Source organism: Hordeum vulgare, chromosome 7H, assembly GCF_904849725.1.
Source record: "Hordeum vulgare subsp. vulgare chromosome 7H, MorexV3_pseudomolecules_assembly, whole genome shotgun sequence".
Lineage (NCBI taxonomy): Eukaryota > Viridiplantae > Streptophyta > Magnoliopsida > Poales > Poaceae > Hordeum > Hordeum vulgare.
This window is the reverse complement of record NC_058524.1, coordinates 9,045,727-9,067,235: the sequence shown is the minus strand read 5'-3', so window position 1 is coordinate 9,067,235 and position 21,509 is coordinate 9,045,727. Positions and strand designations below refer to the sequence as shown.

The following is a 21,509-nucleotide window of genomic DNA, read 5'->3' as shown; positions in this document are numbered from 1 at the left end:
ATGTTGTGAGTATTCACCGACATCGAAGACGCCCCTCCCTTTGTAATCCTATCACCTACGGGCCTCTTTCTTTGCACTACAAGATTCAAGAAGGAATAACCCAAATACTTGGCGTATACTCCAAGACATAGAGATAAACCTCGACACATTTGCCCCGTATATGCAGCCGACCATATGTAAACCCTGGGTACCCAATATCTATATAAAACGAGGTGCCCGGGTCATAGAGGCCAAATTGTTCATATATGACCTCGTGGTAGATCACTTGTACTTTGTACCCCATCCACAATCCACAGAACAAAGCACGACAAAAGATTTTACCACTTAGAGAGGGCCCAAACCTGGATAAACATCGTGTCCCCTGTGTCCCTATTACCATGTAGCCAAGACCACTAAATCGGATCCCCTACTAAGATCCGCAATATTTAGCTTTGATATTGGTGGACTATGCATGCCCCTATGGGAAATCAAAGCGGCTCGATGGCATCAAGCGACAATGACCAGATCAACACCGATGTAGTTTCTCCATCACACCTCGACTGCCCCGAGCTACCGAAGAAGATTGAGGCACCAACCCCCCATCAATACACTAATCTCGGTAATACGAGCATCATCGTCGCATACGTGCTCACGACATTAGATCTCGTCGAGGGATCATAGATAACCTCCGCCCGAATGCTGGTCTTGAACCAGCCATGGATTGAAAGTTATGCATCACTAGACCAAGCATGAAGCTTGGATCCAATGATACACTATGGTAGCCAGGGTATCATGTCACTTGTGGAACTAGGGAAAATGTCTGATCGGCCTCAAGAAAATATTCTCGGGAGGCCGATGTCAGATCATACCGGAATTAGATTTTCTCTCCCACCCACCCCCGTGTCCAATACTGTCCTAACAACTCAGGGCCAACCTACATATAGGATCTAGCCCTAGTCATGCAATAGTCCAACGAAATGGTCTATCAATTCTGTACACATTTTGTTTGTACAAAGCAAGATTCCAGATTGCATAGATCACGAAGCCCTTGCGACATTCCGTTTCAGCGTTCACAATGGAAGGATACACAAAACTATTTCACAAAAGTGCCTTAGAACATTCAATGAACTTTCCAACATGGTAGCAAACTATTGCGCCATGAAGGACATCTGGACAACCAATTAATGGTGCTAGAACGACAACTTGGAATTATCTGAGATCGTAGGGGACATGCGCCCATGCCGCAATCGACGGTCCAAGCACGACTCGGTCCTCTAGGACAACAAGCAGCCTTCTTGGAAGAAAGGTCGGTCCAATATCGACAGGGTTAAATCGGAGCTTGATACCATGCTCGACGAATCATGTGCCACCCATTCCGCCTCTTCGGACAAATTAGAGACCCACAAGCTCAGAAATTGCTAGGTCGCCAAGTGGCAAAGTGAGGATTAGACCTTCTAGATAATCTTTGCACTCTCAAAGGCTGAGATGAGACACTCCGTATCCGCAAAGGCAATACCCATTTGAGGTCAGGAATGTCTTTGTGATATACGGGACGCAAGCTTCCAAAATGCAATGCAAAGGGCTCTTCAAGAGGTCTATCATCTTGAGTGTGTGCCAACACGCGAAAGCCGATGGTTGTACGTACCGATCATCTTTTGATCATGAAGGTCAACCGATAGGAGCTCACAACCGAGGAGCGAAAGCACTCATTCTATACCCCATATTTGATGGTTATCATCTCGCCAAAGTCCTAATGGACGGGGCAGCAACCTCAACCTCATCTACAATGCTACTTGAGAAAAGATGTAGTTCGATAGATCTCGCATCGAGCCCAGCAAAACAACCTTGAAGAGGACCCTCCTTGGAAAGGAAGCGCGGTGCACCAGAAAAGTTACACTAGATGTAATATTTGGATCGCACAACAATTATCGGGTCGAGGAATTAGTCTTTGACATCATCCCATTCTGAAGTGGCCATCATGGTTTGCTTCAACGACCGGTATTTTCCAAACTTCTTGTGATCCCCCACTATGCATGCATGAAGCTGGAGATGTCGGAGCCGAACGGAGTGATCACAATAAATAATAATCCAGAACGGTTGTTTAGGGATGAGTATAAGATCACAACTCTAGCCCTGGAAGCACAATCCGAGGACTTAGCGGACGGCGGTTGTCATCCTCGATAAGTGCTCCAAGCCAACATCGTTCAAACTTGCCAATGAGATAGACAAAATCTATGTTCACCCCAATGATCCTACAAAGACTGCTTCCATTGGCACTAGCTTGGACGCCACGCTAGAGAAGGTGTTCGAGAGCTTTCGTTTAGAGAACCAAAATATTTTTTCTTGGCATCCTTGTGACATGCCAGGAAGCATAGTATAAACATAATTGAGGTTTTAAGCCAATTAAACAAACATTGTGACCGTTCTCGGAACCCAAGCGACAAGCCATGGGGGAGAATTGGCCAAAATACTAGAAGCTGGCTTCATCCGAGAAGTAGAACATTCAGACTGGTTGGCAAACCTGGTCATGGTATCGAAAAAAGGAAGTCCTGGCGCATCTGCGTCGACTTTAAAGAGTTAACAAAGCCTGTCCAAAGGACCCATTCCCTTTACCTCGAATTGTGTGAATTCTCGATGTTGCGGCTAGACATGACCTATTGTGCATTTTCAATGCACATTCAGGACATCATAAATTTAAGATGAAGGAACCCAACCAGGAGGGCTACCACCTTCATCACCGCCTATCACCCGTTTTGATTGAACACTATGTCATTTTGACTGAAAATGCCGGTGCTACATATCAATGAATGATACAAACTTGCGTGCACCCACAAATCAGAAAAATGGCTGAGGCATGTATGGATGATGTGGTTGTTAAAAACAGGTAGGCGGGCACATTAATCGATGACCTGTATTAGATGTTTAAAAATCTCCAAGAGTATAACATCATGTTTAACCAGGAAAAATGTGTCTTCGATGCCTCATCCGGAAAGCTTCTCGGATTCATAGTATCTCAATGAGATATTGAGTAAACCCTGATAAAATTAGGGCACTAGCTCAACTCAAAACACCTGCCGAGCTCTGGGATTTACATAGATTGGCAGGATGTGTCGCTTCCCTGAGTCGGTTCATATCTCGCCTCGGGGAGAAGGCACCTCCTATACCGGCTGCTAAAGAAGACTAGGGACTTCAAGGGGACAACTTAGGCTAGCACAACCTTGGAAGAAATTGAATCACTTCTAGCTTCAAATCTTGTCTTGGCAGCCCCTCACCCTAGTGAGCCGATGCTACCACAATATTCGACAACCAACGAGGTTGTCAACGCCATCCTCGTTGTTGAGCGCGACATGGAGGGACACAAATTTTATGGTCCAACGGCCTGTTTACCACAATCCCGAGGTGCTAAGCCCATGTAAAACGAGGTATCCACGCTAATAGAAAATAGCTTACGCTGTGTTTATGGCTTCTCAAAAACTATGGCACTACTTCCAGGAATGCTCAATAATAGTGGCTTCCGAGGTGCCTCTCAACAACATCATAAAAAACCAAGATGCCACCGGACGTATAGCCAAGTTGCCAGTTGAACTCCTTCCCATTGAAATCTTGTAACAACCACGCCGGGCTATCAAATTCCCAGTGTTGGCTGATTCCATCACCGAATGGACGAAGGCCAACTCCCTAAAGAGCATGTGGTTTACTCAAACTGGATCATGTACTACGATGGTTTAAAAATGCTTGCTGGCCTCGGAGTAGGGGTAGTTCTAATCTCGCCTACTAGGGATGCCATGAAGTGTGTACTTCATATTTTGGACACGGATTCCAACAAAGCACCGGAATATGAGGCCCTGCTCCATGGACTTTAGATGGCGGTATACATGGGAATCCAACATCTAGAGGTCCGAGGTGATTCAAACCACGCAATATCATAGATCAACAGCAATTTCAACACAAAGGAATCAAATATGGTAGCCTATAGGGATGTAATGATAAATGTCGGCTCCTTTCGAGGGCCTAGAGTTCCACCATGTCCAATGGAGGCAAGTCGGAAACCGATGCCACAACCCTACGAATTGTCTTTCCCGAGATGGAAGTATAGATAGGATCCCATGCATGAACAGTAAAATCATTTAAAATGCTAGAAAAGTTTAAAAAATTCTAACTTTTTTGTGATAAGAGATGATTGAATGCGTGATGTGCATGCCAAATTTGAGAACATTGACTTCTGAGAAGCTCTTAACAAAAAAGATAAAAACAAGGTCTGTGAAAAAGTTTACTTTTTTCCACTGTTTCAACTTGATTTTGTTTTTTTGCTGAGAGTTGCTCAAATGCCCAAATGCTCTGAAATTTGCCACCAACATTGGGCACGCATGCACCTCTTACCAGAAAAAAATCAAATCTTTTTGAAATTATTTTCTATTTTATTTTATTTTATTGTTCACCGGGTGCATCTGAGCTCGGTTTCAGGGTTGAATTATAGATATAGATATGTTATTATTAACAACGAAAATGTGCAAGAGCTCTATTTGCCTAAGCCATTCTATGAGTCGCTTACTTTTTGTGCTTTTACATGTGAATCGGTGCAATTTCAACCCAATCATAACGACTACAACATGACATTCTGTACAACAACATATTGTAATTGTCTTTAGCTATGCCAACCCTATTTATAAGTATGATCTGATGTTTAACAACATGAGCATAAAAGAGCCATAAGAGGGCCACACTTGTAAACCAACTACATCAATCAGCAGAGTTCCTTGCTAAACGAAAAGTGAGACCATGACTAAGTCTCGATCGATAAAGATGTGAAACAGGAGAGGATGAATGATCCGACAACATCGAGAAGAGTTCGGCGGCCACGCTCTTCGACCAGAGTCTCTGCTTCCTGTTCGACGACCCGCGTGCGCACCCCCCCCCCCTCTCCCCTGCGCGACATCTGGATAACCCATGTGCGGGGCACGCCCCCATTACCTTTGCTTTTTTTTCCTTTTTTCTCAATAATTCGGGATATAAAATAGCTTCAAATAATTTTAAGAAAATAAGTACATGACTTCAAATAATGTTCACGGTTTCAAAACGAATGATTGGCAATTTAAAATATTCACGGTTTAAAAGAATGTTCTTGAATTTGGAAAACAAAGTTCACAATTTAAAATTTTCCATGATATCTTTTTTCATGAAGTCCAAAAATGTTCATGATTTAAGATAATGTGCCGGATTTTTCAAACAGGTTAACAAATTACAAAATGGCAATGAATTAAAAAAAATTATAATTCGAAAAAATGTTCAGGATTTCGAAAATTATTCGTGAATTTGTAAAATGTTCATGTTTTAAAAGAATGTTAAATATCTTCGAAAATGTTCACTATGTCCATAAAATATTTGTGAATCTAAAAAGTGTTAGTTATTACTAAGAACGTTAACGGTTAAAAGAATATTCAAAAGGTTCATGATTTTGAAAAAAAATGCTGCACTTTAGATATATTTACGAATTTAAAAGTTTCTCAAAAAAAAATATGTCCAGTAATTTGAATAACAATAATGAAAATGAAAACAGAGAAGAAAAGAAAGTAAAACAAGAAAAAAAAACAGAATAAGAAACATAAAAGAAAAGAAAAAAGTAACCTTCCCAAAACCGGTTGGGACGGGGGGAAGGTGACCAAAGCGAGAACAAGGGCGGGGAGCACACGGACGACGCGGTAATGGCAGTTACCTAGGCGCTCCTGCGACTCCGCCGGCGACGACGGGCTTCCTAGGTTTCTTGCCCTAGTTTGAGGGCGGCGATCCACTCGATCCCGTCTCTCCTCTTTCCCCGTTGCCTCCTTCCTTCTCCTATCTCCGAGTCCACGCGCTGCTGGGTGTGGCACTCTCCGAGATGGCGCAGGAAGTAGCAAGTTCTGGAGTTCCCGTTCCCAGTGGTGCCCCGGTACCTAGGGGAGTTCTATCGATCTGCGCTTCGGATATTGCTGCCGGTGGTACTGCCTCGCCTACGAAGGATCCTCAGTCTTCATCTGTGGGAGAGAACGTGGCTGCGATGCTTGATCGTCTAAACCTCACGTCTCAGGAATCATCAGCGCTTATTATCGAGGAAGAGGATGAAGACTACCCAGGTTGTCCATCTTGGGCGATTGTCGGAAAGGTTCTGGCTCCTAACACCCTGCATATTTCAACAATCGGATCAGTTCTTCGGCCGGCTTGGGGTAATCCTAGGGGGCTGCAGTTTCATCCGTTGGGACCGAACAGGTTCATGGCTGAATTTGGATGCAAGGCAGACAAAGATCGGGTGTTGCTGGGTTCTCCTTGGATGATTAACAGGCACTGCATTTTGTTCAAGGAGTTTGATCCAATCCTTCGTCCGAGTGATGTTCGTTTTGATACTCTGTCGTTGTGGGCTCATATTATGAATCTGCCTTTTAGATTTATGAATGATGTTCGAGGGAAAGCCTTGGCATCTAAGTTGGGCAAGGTGGAAAAGATGGATGTTGATGACAAAGGCCGTGCATGGGGTGATTTCCTACGTGTCAGGGTTTCTGTTGATGTTAATCTTCCCTTGATGCGATGTGTGTCGGTGTTTTCCCAGAAGCGGAATACTACTGATGTCTACCAGGTGAAATATGAAAGACTACCGTTATTCTGTTTCTCCTGTGGTTGTGTGGGGCACTCGTCCGTCTTGTGTCTGTCGCCAGGTGAATGTGATGCTGAAGGTTTGCTTCCATACCACAGTTCAAGATTGTGTGTCCAAGATGACAAGAAGAAGATGCCAGTAGGAGCTAAATCAAGCCAGAACTCTTCTTCAAAGCATAATGCTTCAGGGTCTCGTGGTGGTGCATCTGTTAATAGGCAGCATGGGGGCGGCATGGGGCAGCATGGGGTGCGTGCAAATGATTCTGTGGGTGAGGGTATTCCTCCCCCGAAACCAAGGAAACCTAGAGCTACCCGAGCGAAGAAGGTTGCTTCTACTGATGTGTATATGAGGAGGTCTGATGGTTCGGCAGGTGATGTGTGTGCAGGGGAACTTGCTACATCTAGTGGGCAAAAGCGCAAAGAGGACCAGCCGATTGTGCTAGTGCAGCAGGATGTGCAGGACACTTCTCCTTTGCCTATGATTCTGGTTGGTAACAAGGGATCGCTGACAAATATTCAGACTATCACATCTGACGATGGTCATCTTCAAGCTGGAGTGACTAATAAGAAGCAAAGAACAACACCCTCTAATGGATCGGCGGATCAGGCAGCGGCTGCGGAGCAGCCCTGCCAGACGCAATGAATCTCTTATGCTGGAACTGTCGAGGGCTCGGGTCGGACTCGACAGTTGGCGAACTTCGCTGGTTAGTGAGGTTCTTCCGACCATCCTTCCTCTTACTATCAGAAACGAAGATGAAGGATTCTAGGGTTCAAAATTTCGTGTGGTCTCTTGGATACTCGTGTAGTTTTGTTGTGAGCAGTGTTGGTCTCAGTGGAGGTCTCGCATTATTTTGGCAGCATCAATACACTGTCTCTCTCAAGGGTTTCAACTCTCATTTCATTGATGTTATTATAGCACAGTAAGACTGCGTCCCTTGGCGTGCGACCTTTGTGTATGGTGAGCCTCGCCGTGAGTTTCGTCACGATTTCTGGAGATTGATATCTCGGCTACGGTCAGAATGGAGTGGACCATGGATATGCTGCGGTGATTTTAATGAGGTTCTATGCACTGATGAACATATTGGGATTGCGGATCGATCGGATGCTCAGATGTCTCAGTTTCGTGACTGCTTGGATGGATGCGGTTTGGTAGATCTCGGTTTTGTTGGACCAAAGTACACATGCAATAATAGACAGGCTGGTGATGATCTGGTGAAAGTAAGGCTTGATCGAGTTGTGGCCAATGGTGAATTCATGCAGCTGTTCAGCAATTTCAAGGTAGAGAATGTCATCACGTCTACGTCTGATCACTTTGCAATTTCTATCAATCTATCTACCATGGCTGAGGAGAGGAGGTCAGCTCCGGTGCAACATCATTTTCGTTTTGAAGCAGCTTGGCTAAGAGCACCCGAATATAGGGAGGTAATGGAAAAGGCATGGGTTGATGGGCAGGACAATTCTTTATCCCTTTAATCCACATGTGATAATCTAAGGCGACTTGCTGTTTCTCTTAAGAGGTGGAGTTATGTTTCTTTCGGCTCTGTTCGTAAAGGAATTCTGAAATTAGAGCGTAAGCTGAAGGAACTTCGGGGTTCATCACAGCCTAATACTCTGGAGGTACGAAGGACTGAGCAATCTCTATGTGAATTATTTGAAAGGGAAGAGGTAATGGCACGGCAAACATCAAGAGTCGAGTGGCTTCGAGAGGGAGATAGGAATACTGCTTTCTTTCATGCACGGGCTTCTGCGAGGAAACGTACCAATAGGATCAATAGTCTGGTCCGTGATGATGGATCCAAGTGTGAAGACAGGGACGAGATAAAAGGTATGGTTCACCATTTCTATGGTAATTTATTCAGTGATAGGAGAAGTGATAGGAGGAGTGTGGAGGCTTTGAAAGAAACACTTCAATTATATTGTCAGGGGTGGGGTCAAAAGATAAATCTTGATAAATCTTCCATTTTCTTTGGTAATGGTTATCCAGAGGAGATCAAGAATGAGGTTAAACATAGCCTGGGTGTTTTTAATCAGTCTCTCCAGGATTCATATCTTGGTATGCCAACTGAGGTTGGGCGATCACCTACAATGACTTTCAGATATTTGTATGATCGTATGTGGAAGCGCATCAATGGTATGTCTGATCGACCTTTATCTAGAAAGGGAGTGGAGATCTTATTAAAGACTGTGGTTCAGGCAATTCCTACATTTGTGATGAGTTGTTTCCGTTTACCTGTTGGTACATGTGAGCAAATGAGGAGAACTATCTCTGATCAGTGGTGGGGGTTTGCTGATGGTAAAAGGAAAATGCATTGGAAATCTTGGGATTGGTTGACATGTCCGAAGTCTATGGGTGGAATGGGGTTCAGAGATATGTGCATGTTTAATCAAGCAATGTTGGGCAAACAATGTTGGCATTTACTTACAGATCCAGATTCTCTGTGTGCGAGGGTTCTTAAAGGCCGTTATTTCCCAAACACTGATTTCTGGGATGCAAAATGTCCACGATCTGCTTCCTACACATGGCGGAGTATTCTTCATGGTATGGAGTTGGTTAAATCTGGAATCCGTTGGGGTGTGGGAAATGGGTCTACAATCAAGATTCAAGAGGATAATTGGATCCCGGGAGTGAATTCTCAGGTCTTGCATTTGCTTTCTCCTCTTTCGGCCGGCCAGAAGGTTAGTTCTCTTTTTGCTGAAGATGGTTTGCATTGGAACGAACAGCTAGTTAGGTCAATTTTCGATGCTGCTGTGGCGGAACAAGTGCTTCAACTTCCTATCAGTCGTTTTGGTGACAGTGATTTTGTTTCCTGGCCTCATACTCGGTCTGGTACATTTTCGGTCCGTTCAGCATATCACTTGGCTAGAATGACAAAGGTTTATTCATCCCGTAGTATCACAGGCCGTGGTATGTCCTCTAATTTCCATTGCGAAACCAGTTCATGGAACAAACTGTGGGCGATCAAGGCACCGGGGAAAATGATAATTACTCTATGGAGGTTTGCTCATGATTGCCTCCCATCTGGGATGCAGCTTCACCGGAGACATATTCCTGCATCTAAGGTTTGTGTTCATTGTTCTGTTGAGGAGCGTATTGAACATGTTTTGCTTTTTGTCCATATGCACAAGCTGTTTGGTCTGATATCAAAGGTTATTTCGATGTGCATCTTTGTCGGAATGGATTTACAAATTGCAAATCATGGATTTTTGATTTCCTGGACCGATGCGATGACCTTGCAGCTACTGTTTTAGCAGTCACATGTTGGCATATTTGGGATGCTCATAACAAACTCAGAGAAGAAAATATTCACCAGCACCCGTCTAGTCTTGCTCTCAAAATCAAAGCTTATGTTGATATGATTGTGGAGCACTTGTTCATTAACAGACCTAACTATAGGCGTGAACCTTTTTCAATAGCATCTTGGGTTCCGCCGCCGGCAGGTAAAGTGATGATTAATGTGGACGCTGCTCTCTTTTCCAATACCAGGAGCATGGGGCAGGTGTAGTGATGCGAGATCAGTTGGGAGCTTGTATTGTTTCCTACGGTATTGGTGTGCCTGATGTTTACAATCCTGAGTTGGCAGAGGCAATTGCTATCAAGAGAGGCTTGCTATTTGCTTTGGATGAAGGTATCCACGAGATCGTTCTTGCTTCAGATTGTTTGACTGTGATTCAACGTATAAATTCTTTGGTCATGGATTGATCTTCTTGTGGTCCTGTGATTCAAGACATCAAGCATATTAGAGCTTCTTTCAGTAGTTGTTCTATATTTCATGTGCGCCGAGAGCAAAATGTTTCTGCACATTTGTTGGCTAGATCTTGTAATCAGTTAGGGTGTCGTGTTTGGCGTGGTATGGCTCTCGAATGCATCCGGGAATCAATTTGTATGGACATTTTGCCATAATCTATAAAGTGGTGTGTTATCAAAAAAAAAAAAAAAAAAAACCGGTTGGGACGAAGTCGATAAACTGGATCGCCACTACAACGATACGCGACCCGCGCGCTAGGATTCCCCTGTCGTGTATACGAGCTCCTATTTAGTGATGTACGTGCCGGGAGCTCCTACGCAGCACTGCATGCTGCCCAGTTTTTTTTAATCTATTCTTTTTTGTTGATTCAGCAGAAAAAAAGTCCAGATTTTTTATTTAATACGAAAAAATATATAAAAAGGTTTAAATGTTTTAAAAAAAGGTTCATCATTTTGAAAAAAATCATATATTTAAAAAAGGTTCATCAGTTTTGAAAAAAGTTCTTCAATTTGAAAAAACGTTCATTGAAATTGGAGAAAAAAGTACATCCAATTGGGTAAAATTTCACTATTTTTTTTTTAAATTTCAATAAATTCGAAAAAGGTTATAGAAATAGGAAATCTTCAACCATCGATTAGACGGAACGACCCAATCTTCAAACATCAATAAGTTCTTCAAAGAATTCATGTACTATTATTAAAAAGCTAATTGCACTATAAATAGTTCATAAACATTCAAAATGTTCATCAATTTTGATATTTAAAAACGTTCATATAAAAAAATCGTCAACCATCGATTAGACGGACCGACCCATTTACGAAAGACACAAGCGTCAGTTAACATAAAATGCACACTAACTTAAGCGTATGGCGCCAAATAGGAAATACCGTACGCGCCACTGAACCAGGAAGCGCGTCCACCAGTTCCCGCGCGCTTCCTCATGGGACGGCCCATGTGTGAGGCGGGAAAGTGGGAATATTTTTACTTAGCTTTCGTTTAAACTTTTCTCCATTGTAAAACTAATTCGAGATTTCGAAAAAGCTAAAATTGTGAATTTTTCGCAAATTCAGAAATCAATTCATGATTTAGAAAAATGGATTGGGAAACGATAAATGCTCCTGGATTCAAAAAAATTACAGGAAATCAAAAACATTTTTGAATTAAAAAATGTTCACAATTTCAAAATAATTAACTTTTTTTATAATTTGTTGAATGTTTTTTAAACTGATAAACATATCTTGAATTTTATGAGAAAAATTTGACATTTTTAAGTCTGATGTGCAATATTTGAAATTTTGTAGTCTGATGTACAATATGTGAATTTTATGTACAATTTATGAATTTTAGAACATTTTTGTATATTCGAGAAAAAAATTTAATTCGATGAAAAAATTGGGCGAAATTGATTCGCCAAAAAATAGAAATGTTAAAAAGTACACAATATCAAAGCATGTTAATAAATTTTCAAAACGTTGACGAAAATTTAAAATTATTCAAGAATTTAAAAACTTTTGTTGATTCCAAAACAATGTCCATGTATGGGCTGTACCATATCCTATTTTTTATTTTGTAGTTCTTTTTGATTTTCCTGTTTTTCTTATTATTTTTCTGTTGTCCTTTTTATTCTTCGAGTTTTGCTTTTTTTTGCAAATGTTCTTTCCAAATTCAATAAAAGTTTGGTGTTCATCGAATTCAAAATATATTCGTCAATGTATAAAAATGTTCAACAAATAAGAAATTATCATAAATTAAATTAACAGATCATCATGTTAACAATGCATCAAAATTAAAAAGCATTGAAGTCAAAAATATATTCATTAAATTAAAAATTTGTTCATCGAATTTAAATAGTTTTGTTCATTTTGAATTTGTTCACAGAATTCAAAATTTGTTCATCTTTTTTTCTTAAAAAATCTTGAATATAGTTTTGTTTATTAAGTTCAAAAGACAATTCATCCAATTGAAAATTTGTTTATCAAATAAATATTTTTCATCATTATTAGAAAACGTTGATTCAAATTCATAAAATGTTCATTATGTTGAAATCACGTTATTTTGTACCATTCATTTTTTTAAAATTTGGAACTTTTTAATATTCTAAATTATTTTGAAGAAGAAAAAATTAAAAAGAACAAGATTAAAAAAAAAGAGGCGTCCATCCCTGCTCATCGGCAAGCCAACTAGGGGCGCACCGGAGGGGAGGGGTTGTGTGCAACCCTAGCAAACTATGTGTTGCCTCTGCGTTCACACAACCTGTTGTGCTCGGGATCCATGGTTGGATAGACCTTTGAGATGGCCCGTGAAAAGACCTCGATGACGTCTAGAGGGGGGGGTGAATAGGCTATTTAAAAACTTCTTCGGATTTGGCTTGAAACTAATGCGGAAATAAACTAAAAGGGTACTTGTCAAGCACAAATTCTAAATGCACTAGGCACTGCAACGTGTATCAACAACACGATCTACCAAGATGGACACAATACAATTACTAACAAGCACAAGTACGTTACACAAACTTACTTGAGCTATATCACACGACAAGTAGGTGAACAACACAAGATACTAGATCACACTATATCACACGATATATCAAAAGCTGCAAGTATGAACGTGTGGATATAGAAGGTATGCTTGAATGATTAATCTCGTACAAGAAATAGCCAACACAATATAATGAGCACAAACAATATGCAATGTATGTATGCTCAAGTAACACAAGTAAACCACAAGTAAGGAGTTAGGGTTAAGGATAATCAAGGTCACTGAGACGAAGATGTATCCCGATGTTCACTTCCTTGGAGGGAAGCTAGTCACCGTTAGAGAGGTGGATGTTACCACGAAGGCACACCAACGCCACGAAGGCTCACCCTATTCTCCCTTTGAGATAACACCACGAAGGCGTTTCTCAACCACTAGTGGTAAGCCTTTGAGGTGGCTTCCAAACCCTCACAAACTTTTCGGGGGGTAATCACACGGATTGATTCCTCTCCGAAGAACTCCTACCGCCTAGGAGTCTCCAACCTCCAAGAGTAACAAGATCACGGGGAATGCTCAAAACTTGCTCAAATCTCAAATAGCTTGGGTTGAGAGGAGGAGAGGGAGACGATCTATCTTTTGATTGGAACAACTCTCAAAGGGGCTCACAAATGCTCTTGGGATCTAAGATTTGGTGTGAACAAATGTCTGTGAGGTAGAAGTGTGTTCTTATGAGGATAAGGCTGTGTTGGGCACCCTCTCACGAAGTGGGAGGTGGTATTTATAGTGGGGAGAGAAAAACATCCATTGGGGACACTTTAAGTCACACAGGGTCCGGACATCCGGCAGTTCTCGGAAGTCCGGGAGTTCGCAAGGGGTCGGACGTCCGACAGGGGTCGGTCGTCCGAGGGCTGTAGCTATGACTGGAAACACTGTGAATTGAACAGCGACCGGACGTCCGGAGAAGGCCGGAAATCCAAGTTATTCGACTCAACTTCTTCTGGTGGGAGGTTCCGGATTTCCGAAAGGGGACGGACGTCCGGCCCTCGGACGTCTGGAGGGAGCCGGAAATCCGAGTTATAGAGCTCATGTTCTTCTGGTGCAGGGCTCTGGATTTCCGAAGCTCGTCGGACGTCCGGCCCTCGGATGTCCGGAGGGAGCCGGAATTCCGAGTTATATGACTCAAAAACTTCTGGTGGAGGGCTCCGGATTTCCGAAGCCTGCCGGTCGTCCGACCCTCGGACGTTCGGAGGGAGCCGGAAGTCCGAGGCAATAGACCTGTTTTGAGATAGGAACAGAGTAGAGAATATGTGGTCTGAGCAAAACAGTGGAGATGTAGTTTGAGCAAGTTCATCGCAAAACCTGTGATCCCCTCTTAATAGTGCGGGATCCCTAAAGACTCAAGAATTGTAAAGGGGGTACCGATGATCCATACTTGAGTATATAATTTTATTCGCTGATCATCACTCCGCACCACTAACGTCAAAGGGACTGATACCTTTGAGTTAGCCCTTTCACTTGAGCTTGATGTTGTTGTTCCTTCTTGGCCCAAGTTGAAAGCAAGACATGATGCAGTCTTCAAGTAGCTCTCCCATACACAATGTGGAAAGCCTAGCTTATGTATTCATCTTCATTTGTCCACCATGTGAACATCCACAAGAATCAAGCATGTAGTGCTCAGGAATGCTTATCTTGATCTTGTCCTTGTTAGCACATGAGTTTGTCCTTATTAACACATGATCATTAACAATAGTTTCAATGATATATTCATGCTGATCCACTTGAACTTGCACACCACAATCTTGATGACGATCACCACTTGACGTCATCCTTCATGAGTTGTATGAGATCTTCCTTTTGACGCAAGTCCATGGAAGTACACCTAACCCCCACATAGGAATCTCACAAAGACCATGGGTTAGTACACAAACACGTAATGGACAATGCTTATCATACCATGGGATCACTTGATCCCTCTCGGTACATCTTATACGTTTTGTGTGTTGATCATCTTGATTTACTCTTTGTCTGAGATCCTGATCAACCTGGTGTCTCTATGACCATTCTTTGGATAATACCTTGAATACGATCTTGGTCATCATATAAACTCCTTGAACCCAACAGATGGATTTCAAGAAGTGCCTATGGACAAATCCTATAAATACAACTTAAGGCAACCATTAGTCCATAGGAATTGTCATCAATTACCAAAACCACATATGGAGATATATGCTCTAACAGCCCGCTAAACTCAATTCCTGCGCTATCGGGGTCTTCCATGATGTTCTTTTCTTCGCGGCATCATGTCACTCTTGGCGTGCTGCATTATGCTCATACCTAAACAAATCTGCCTTTTGCACCAGATTCCGAGCTCTCCTCGTCCAATTCAATGCATGTGCTGAAGCTCCTAATCTCCCATCTAACAATGATCATCACGAGCTACGCACACGTGAGGTCATTGATCCAAATGACAAGAACATTGCCCTTTGCTGCCATTCCTCAAGAAATTTATCACGAGATGTATTTTGCTGGCATTTCCTGTGGTAAACTAATTTGATACCATGCTGGATATTGTCTTATTGTTGATGTATTCAGCGTTCCGAGGTTTAATTTCTCCCCCGCGACTACCATTCAACGGTGATTTTGAGTCTGGGAGGGAGTTCTACTTTATTGGCACTTTGACGGCTCCCCTTGCATCACCCAACTCACACCTCCTTGTCAGTACTGCAACCTCCCTGTTTGATTGGCTACCGGGAAGTGACTCTTGGTCTGAACTCCAGCTTTCTCATGCATCGATAGAACAGACTGTGGAATTCAATGGTTAGCTCATCGCCATGGACGATTGTTATAAGATTCACACTTTGTAGTTGTCCCCCCAGCTTGGTCTGCAGGAGATAATAAGTAAGTGGGTTGGTGACCTGGCCCCAAGCTCGTATGCAACACCATGGCTAGTGGTCTGCGGTGATATGATTCTCATGGTTTCCTGTTTCGAGAAAATGAGCCCGGGCTGCTCAGTACTACCACCTTGACATGTCGACCAGCCCTGCAAAATGGGTGGAGGTAAAACATGGATAATTGGGCACTCTTTGTTGGGGTTGACGTGAGGAGTCGGTCTTTTTTTCGCATGAGCCTGGAAAGATGGGGAGGGGGAGCAAGTGGCATAAATAGATTCCATCGGATAAAAGAGAAAGTGACATAAATCTTGAAGGTATTATGTCAGCGAGGAGGACGATGCTCCTTGCCAACGTAGGAACCCCTCACAACTGAAATGAGGTGTGTCTCGACCTTTGCCAGTTGCATCTCCGTTGTGTCTTCAATCAATCTCTCCGACAAGCTGAATAACATGTGGGGCTTTCGTTACCTCAGATATTTCCTTCAGGTTTTTATGCTAGGCCTGGCTCAGTGCAACCCACTAAACAAGAGAATTTGGACAAAGGGCTTAATGGGACGATGGTCCTAGCTGCGAAGACTTCAGTTAAATAATTTTAGTTCCATAGCACGAGAGAATAGCTCCAAGACAATATATAAAAGGGGGATTTTATCAATCATGTCATGCTCTAGCTAGCAATTTATACAGTAGCACTAGATGCAAGAGTACTAGATGCAAAGCTTGTTGATATGATTACAAACTATAACTTCAACAATAAGTATAGAGTTGAGGTCAACCCTTAAAATTTGAAGTTTTTTTGAAAAGGAGGATTACCTCCGGCCTCTGCATCATGATGATGCATGCTGCCATTTTATTAACAAAGCTGTTCAAAACAAGTGCAATCCCCAACGGGACCAACAAGGTCTCACCAAAATAGGAAAAATTACATGCCACCAACGGCCGAATAAAGATAGACTATGATGACTAAACACCTAGCCTATTAGTATGTTGTCATCCATATCAGTTGAATATATCCAGTGCTACCGTCTTTCACCGGCTGCACCCAATAACAATAATCTTCCTGGACTCCGCAGGCGTGAGTAACGACCACATACGGATCCAAGCAGTAGCTCTGTAGATGTTTCTTCTAATTTTGATATTTCAAACATTTTCTTAAAATATATTTTTTTAAATATCATAGATTTTTTAAAAATCCTAAACATTTTTGGAAGTTATGAATGTTTTTGAAAAATAGAAACTATTTAAAATTTATAAATTCTTTTAGAAGCATTTTTTTTCGAATTCAAACATAAACTTATGATTAAAAATATAAAATAACCTTGCAAAAAAACAAAAAGAAACATAAAATAGAAAAAAAGAAACAGAAACATAAAAACGAAAACCAAAAAAAAGTGAAAAAAAACGGATCAGGAAAGTTCCCAAAACCGGTGGCTAAGTAAACTGGGCCGGCCAATTAACGTATGGGGTGTGTGTGCGGAACATCGACTCCTTGCCGCACCATGTTGCGAATAGCATATTTCAATGTTAGGGATGGCGAGCGTCTTTTTAGAGCCTGGCAGCAATCACTTCCATGCGTATTTACTTGACACATTCTTAATGAACATCACATATCGCGTTCTGAGCGTTTTTTTGGATTTTATTTATTTCCTTTTTTCACACGACATTTTTTGTCTTTTAGGTTTGTTTTTCTTTTTTTCGTGTTTCAGTTTTTCATCAGCATTTATTAGCTTTTGATCGAATTTTTTATTTCAGAAAAAGTTTTTAAAGAAAATACATATTTTTTTCTTTTCCGAAAAGCAAGGTTTTGCTTTTGTGAGAGTGTCTTTGCTTTCCTGAGAGACATGACTATGCTCCTCGGAAACGGAAAAAACATCTTTTCTGCTTTTTTTCGTGAAAGACACAGTTTTGCTTTCGTGAGAGGCACGGTCGTTCCTCTTGAAAACGAAAGAAAACATGTTTTCTATTTTACGAATGGTACGGTTTTGATTCCGTGAAAGACTGGGCGCACTCACACCTCGATCCTGGAATACATGCAAGTCTACCTTCCAGAGGCCATAAAACCTTCCGTGGAAAAGTGGAGGCCACCAAGAGACGACATGGTGAAGATCAATCTCAACGGGTCATTTGTATCGGGCGAGGATCATGCGGGGTGGGGTGTAGCGGCCCGCACCCACAATGAAGGTCTAATCGCTGCTCGTGTCAGAAGACATTGCTATGTCACATGTTGTCGCCCTAACTGCTAAGGCTGAGTTTGAAACGGAGGCTATGGATCTCCGGAAGGTCGATTCGTCGCCCTACGTGGCCATCATCAAGGACAACGAAATTTCAATTGAAATTATGGTTTCCTAAATATGTAATAGTAGTTTGTTGCCGTAGCGCAAAATTTAGTTGCACATGAGCTGGCGAGTGTTGGCCGACTGTATCCTGCGAACCATTATGTGGAGTTTGAGTCGGATGTTCCAGCCCTCGTCGCTGCATGTGTCTCGAGGGATCTATTCGGACACAGTTAAGTAATAAAGCTATGCTCCCTCGCAAAAAAGAAAGTAATAAAGCTATGCTCTGCCCTACAAAAAGTTATCAATACAAGGGAGTGCGCTTCCTTTCAAAGGTCACTCCTTTACTTTTTAGGTTGTGACAAGTGACGAACTGCATGTGTGTCACCCTGTCGCAACCTGAAAGTTATTTCCTTTTTTGGAGATCCTTTTATTTAAAACATTTTATCTCTTAAACCGTGCGTCATAATCTCGAATAATTTTCACTGTTGGATTTCTCGCATCGAGATTTTCAAAACTAGATCTATTCTTGATATGTTTTGACGAATATTTTTTCATGAAAAAAAATCATGCATCTGGTGAAAGAAAAAAAATGCATTTTATTTTTTGTTTGCAAGAAGCACGGTCGTGTCTCTTGCGGAAGCAAAACCGTGCCTCTCGCATAATGAAAAAAGAAAATATATACATATTTAAATTTCTGAGAGGCACGGTCATATCTCTCGTGAAAACAAATCCGTGCATTCCGGGGAAGCAAAACCATGCCTCTCGAACTTTTTTCCCCTTTTTCGAGAGGTGACCATGCCTCTTGCGGAAGCAACTCCATGGCTCGTAAGAAAGGAAAAAACACATTTTTTCACGTAATTTGTTTTCTATCCAGAAGCTAAGAAAGACCAGTGAAAAACCCAAAAGCCAAAATCTAAAAAAAAATCTAAAAAACCAATAATATGTGCAAGAAAATAAGAACAAATAATAAAGCAAAACGGTTTCTGGTCGTCCGTCTTGAAAATTACCCCTAAAGTTTGCATAAATTACCCACCATGCCACCGGTAAGTAATAGAAAACGTTTCACAAAGCGAAAAATCTTGGACTGTGCTGGCCCATGTAAAAACGTCCTATATTACACTCTGCACGTTGGGAGAATATCCAACACACCGTAAGGGCCGGCCCATGCACAGACGCGTGCTTTTAGTTCCGTTTATTTATTTATTTTCAGTTTGTTTTTATTTTATTTTAAATAATTTAGAACTTCAAATAATCTTTAAAACTTCAATAAACTGAAAATTATAAATCGACATATTTATAAAATTAAAATGTTTGTGACTTCAAAAACTGCTCGGAGTTTTGTAAAAAATGCTCGCATATATAATAAAATGTTTGCAATTTTAGAAAAATATTTGTACAATAAGAAAAGTCCATGATCTCAAATACAATTCCATGTATTAAAAATTATTAAAGGCTTTTAACAAAATCCTTTCTAATTCAAAATATGTTAATGCATTTAAAAAATGTCCTAAAATTTTAAAAATAGCTAATGCCTGTTTTGATAGTTTATTTTTTTATTTAAAATTTTCCGTTCCATTTTTGTTTATTTATAATTTAAATAATTTCGAATTAGAAAAACTTTTGCATACTAAAAAATAGGAATTTCGAATTAAAATGCTGATGAATTTTTATTTTGATCTAAAAATAGGATTTAAAAAAAGCGCCGGATTATTATATTTTTTTGCAAATTCCAAAACAATGTCCATGAATTTAATAAATATATTACTGATTTATAAAAATGTTTGTTTATTCAGAAAAATTCATGCGTTTCAAAAAATGTTTGTGAATTTAAGATAAAATCCGCCAACATCAAAAATTATGTTCGTCTTTTCTTGAATTGGCCGCCAATTTAAAAGAAAATATTTAAACCCGTTCGAAATATAAAAAATATTCACGATTTTTAGTAAATGTTTCTAAATTGTAAAAAATGTTCTCGATTATAAATTGTTCACATATTTGTAAAATTGTTCACGAAAGATCTAATGTATGTAATTAAACTTTAATGCTTCTAAGTCTATGTGACAATATACCTGTGTGAATTTTGAAGAATTCACTGTTGGATAGATCGGATTATTATTGTATGTTCTCTAAAAAAAATCTTGAAATTCAGAATAAAACTTTGAGTTACCAAGATTTTTGACAACTATGATATATATTTTTTGAAAATGTAAAGATTGCTTCAACTTGTGAATAAATTTAAAAGAAGAAACATTTTCTTGCATTTTTGCACAAATTTTTTAAATCAAGCAATGATATGTGAACATAATGTGGTCATCATCATTGAAGATTGTTATTTTTTCTTCAGTGACAACGCACGGGCCATTTTGCTAGTAAGAACAAAAAACAAATTCAAAAAGAAGACACGGAACGTGACACACGACCACGGCTAATAACGCTTTAAATGACTGTGTCTGAAAATGACACTTGAAAAGATCCCGAAGAAGCAGTCCTCTCAGTTTTGGGCTAGCCCATTTTCCTTTTTTTTCCTTTTTCTAAACTACCGGACAAAAGTGTCTGATTACATACATGTTCTGTCTCATTTGGTCTTTCTTTCCCTTTTTTCTTTTTCTTCCTTCCTTTCTTTATTTTTTTGTTCCTTTTTCTAATTTGACAAAAATAGTTCAGTGAATTTTATGAACGTTTTTTTTGAATTCAATGAAAAACGTTCACCAGATTTTTATAAACGTTTTGTCAAATTTGATGAACTCTTTTTCTAATTTGATGAACTTTTATCAAAGCCGATGAATATTTTTTCATATTTGATGTGCATATTTCATAATTGGTGATTTTTTCCAAATTTAGTGAACTTTGTTTGAAGTTCAATGAACTTTATTCCAAATTCGATGACATTTGTTACAGTTGATGAACTTTTTTGCAATTCGTTGAACCTTTTTTAAAATAGATGTTTTTTTAATGAAATTTGGTGAATTTTTAAATTCGTTTAACATTTTTTTTGTAAAAAATTAAATTGGTGAATTTTTTGACATTCACAAATATTTATTTGTTGCTAATTACTTACTTTTTTTTAAAGTCAATGGTTAACCATGCAATTGGTCAACTGTAACCAATCAAGACTGCACTCGAGCGACCGCGAGGGGGGGGGGGGAGTGGCAGCTCATCACAAGCAGTTCATCACAAGCACAATTCTTTCGAGCCGGAATAGATACCCAAAGCCGTGCTGGACAATTCGGAAAACTATTTCGCGTGAGAATTTGTTCGAGATCATGTGGCAGTTCATCACAAGCACAATTCACACAAACGGAGACGAGTTCATAAAACATAGGTCATACTAACATACCGTAAGAAACACATACTAATGGAAACCTAACCCTAACCCTAGTTCGCAGCTGTGCTCGCCGCCATGCTCACTCGTCGTGGCCAACGTAATGCTTGACAACTTTGGAAAAGCAAGTTAGAAATATTCACTCTTCGTGCAACTGTAATATTGGTAAAATTCTCCCACGAAAGTTGTATCAGAAGCTA

At 40.5% G+C, this 21,509-nt stretch overlaps 1 pseudogene; it reads left to right on the top strand.

The window, feature by feature from the left end:
* Positions 1 to 7,713: 7,713 nt before the first annotated feature.
* Positions 7,714 to 16,020, top strand: LOC123407986 (annotated as a pseudogene).
* Positions 16,021 to 21,509: the final 5,489 nt, after the last annotated feature.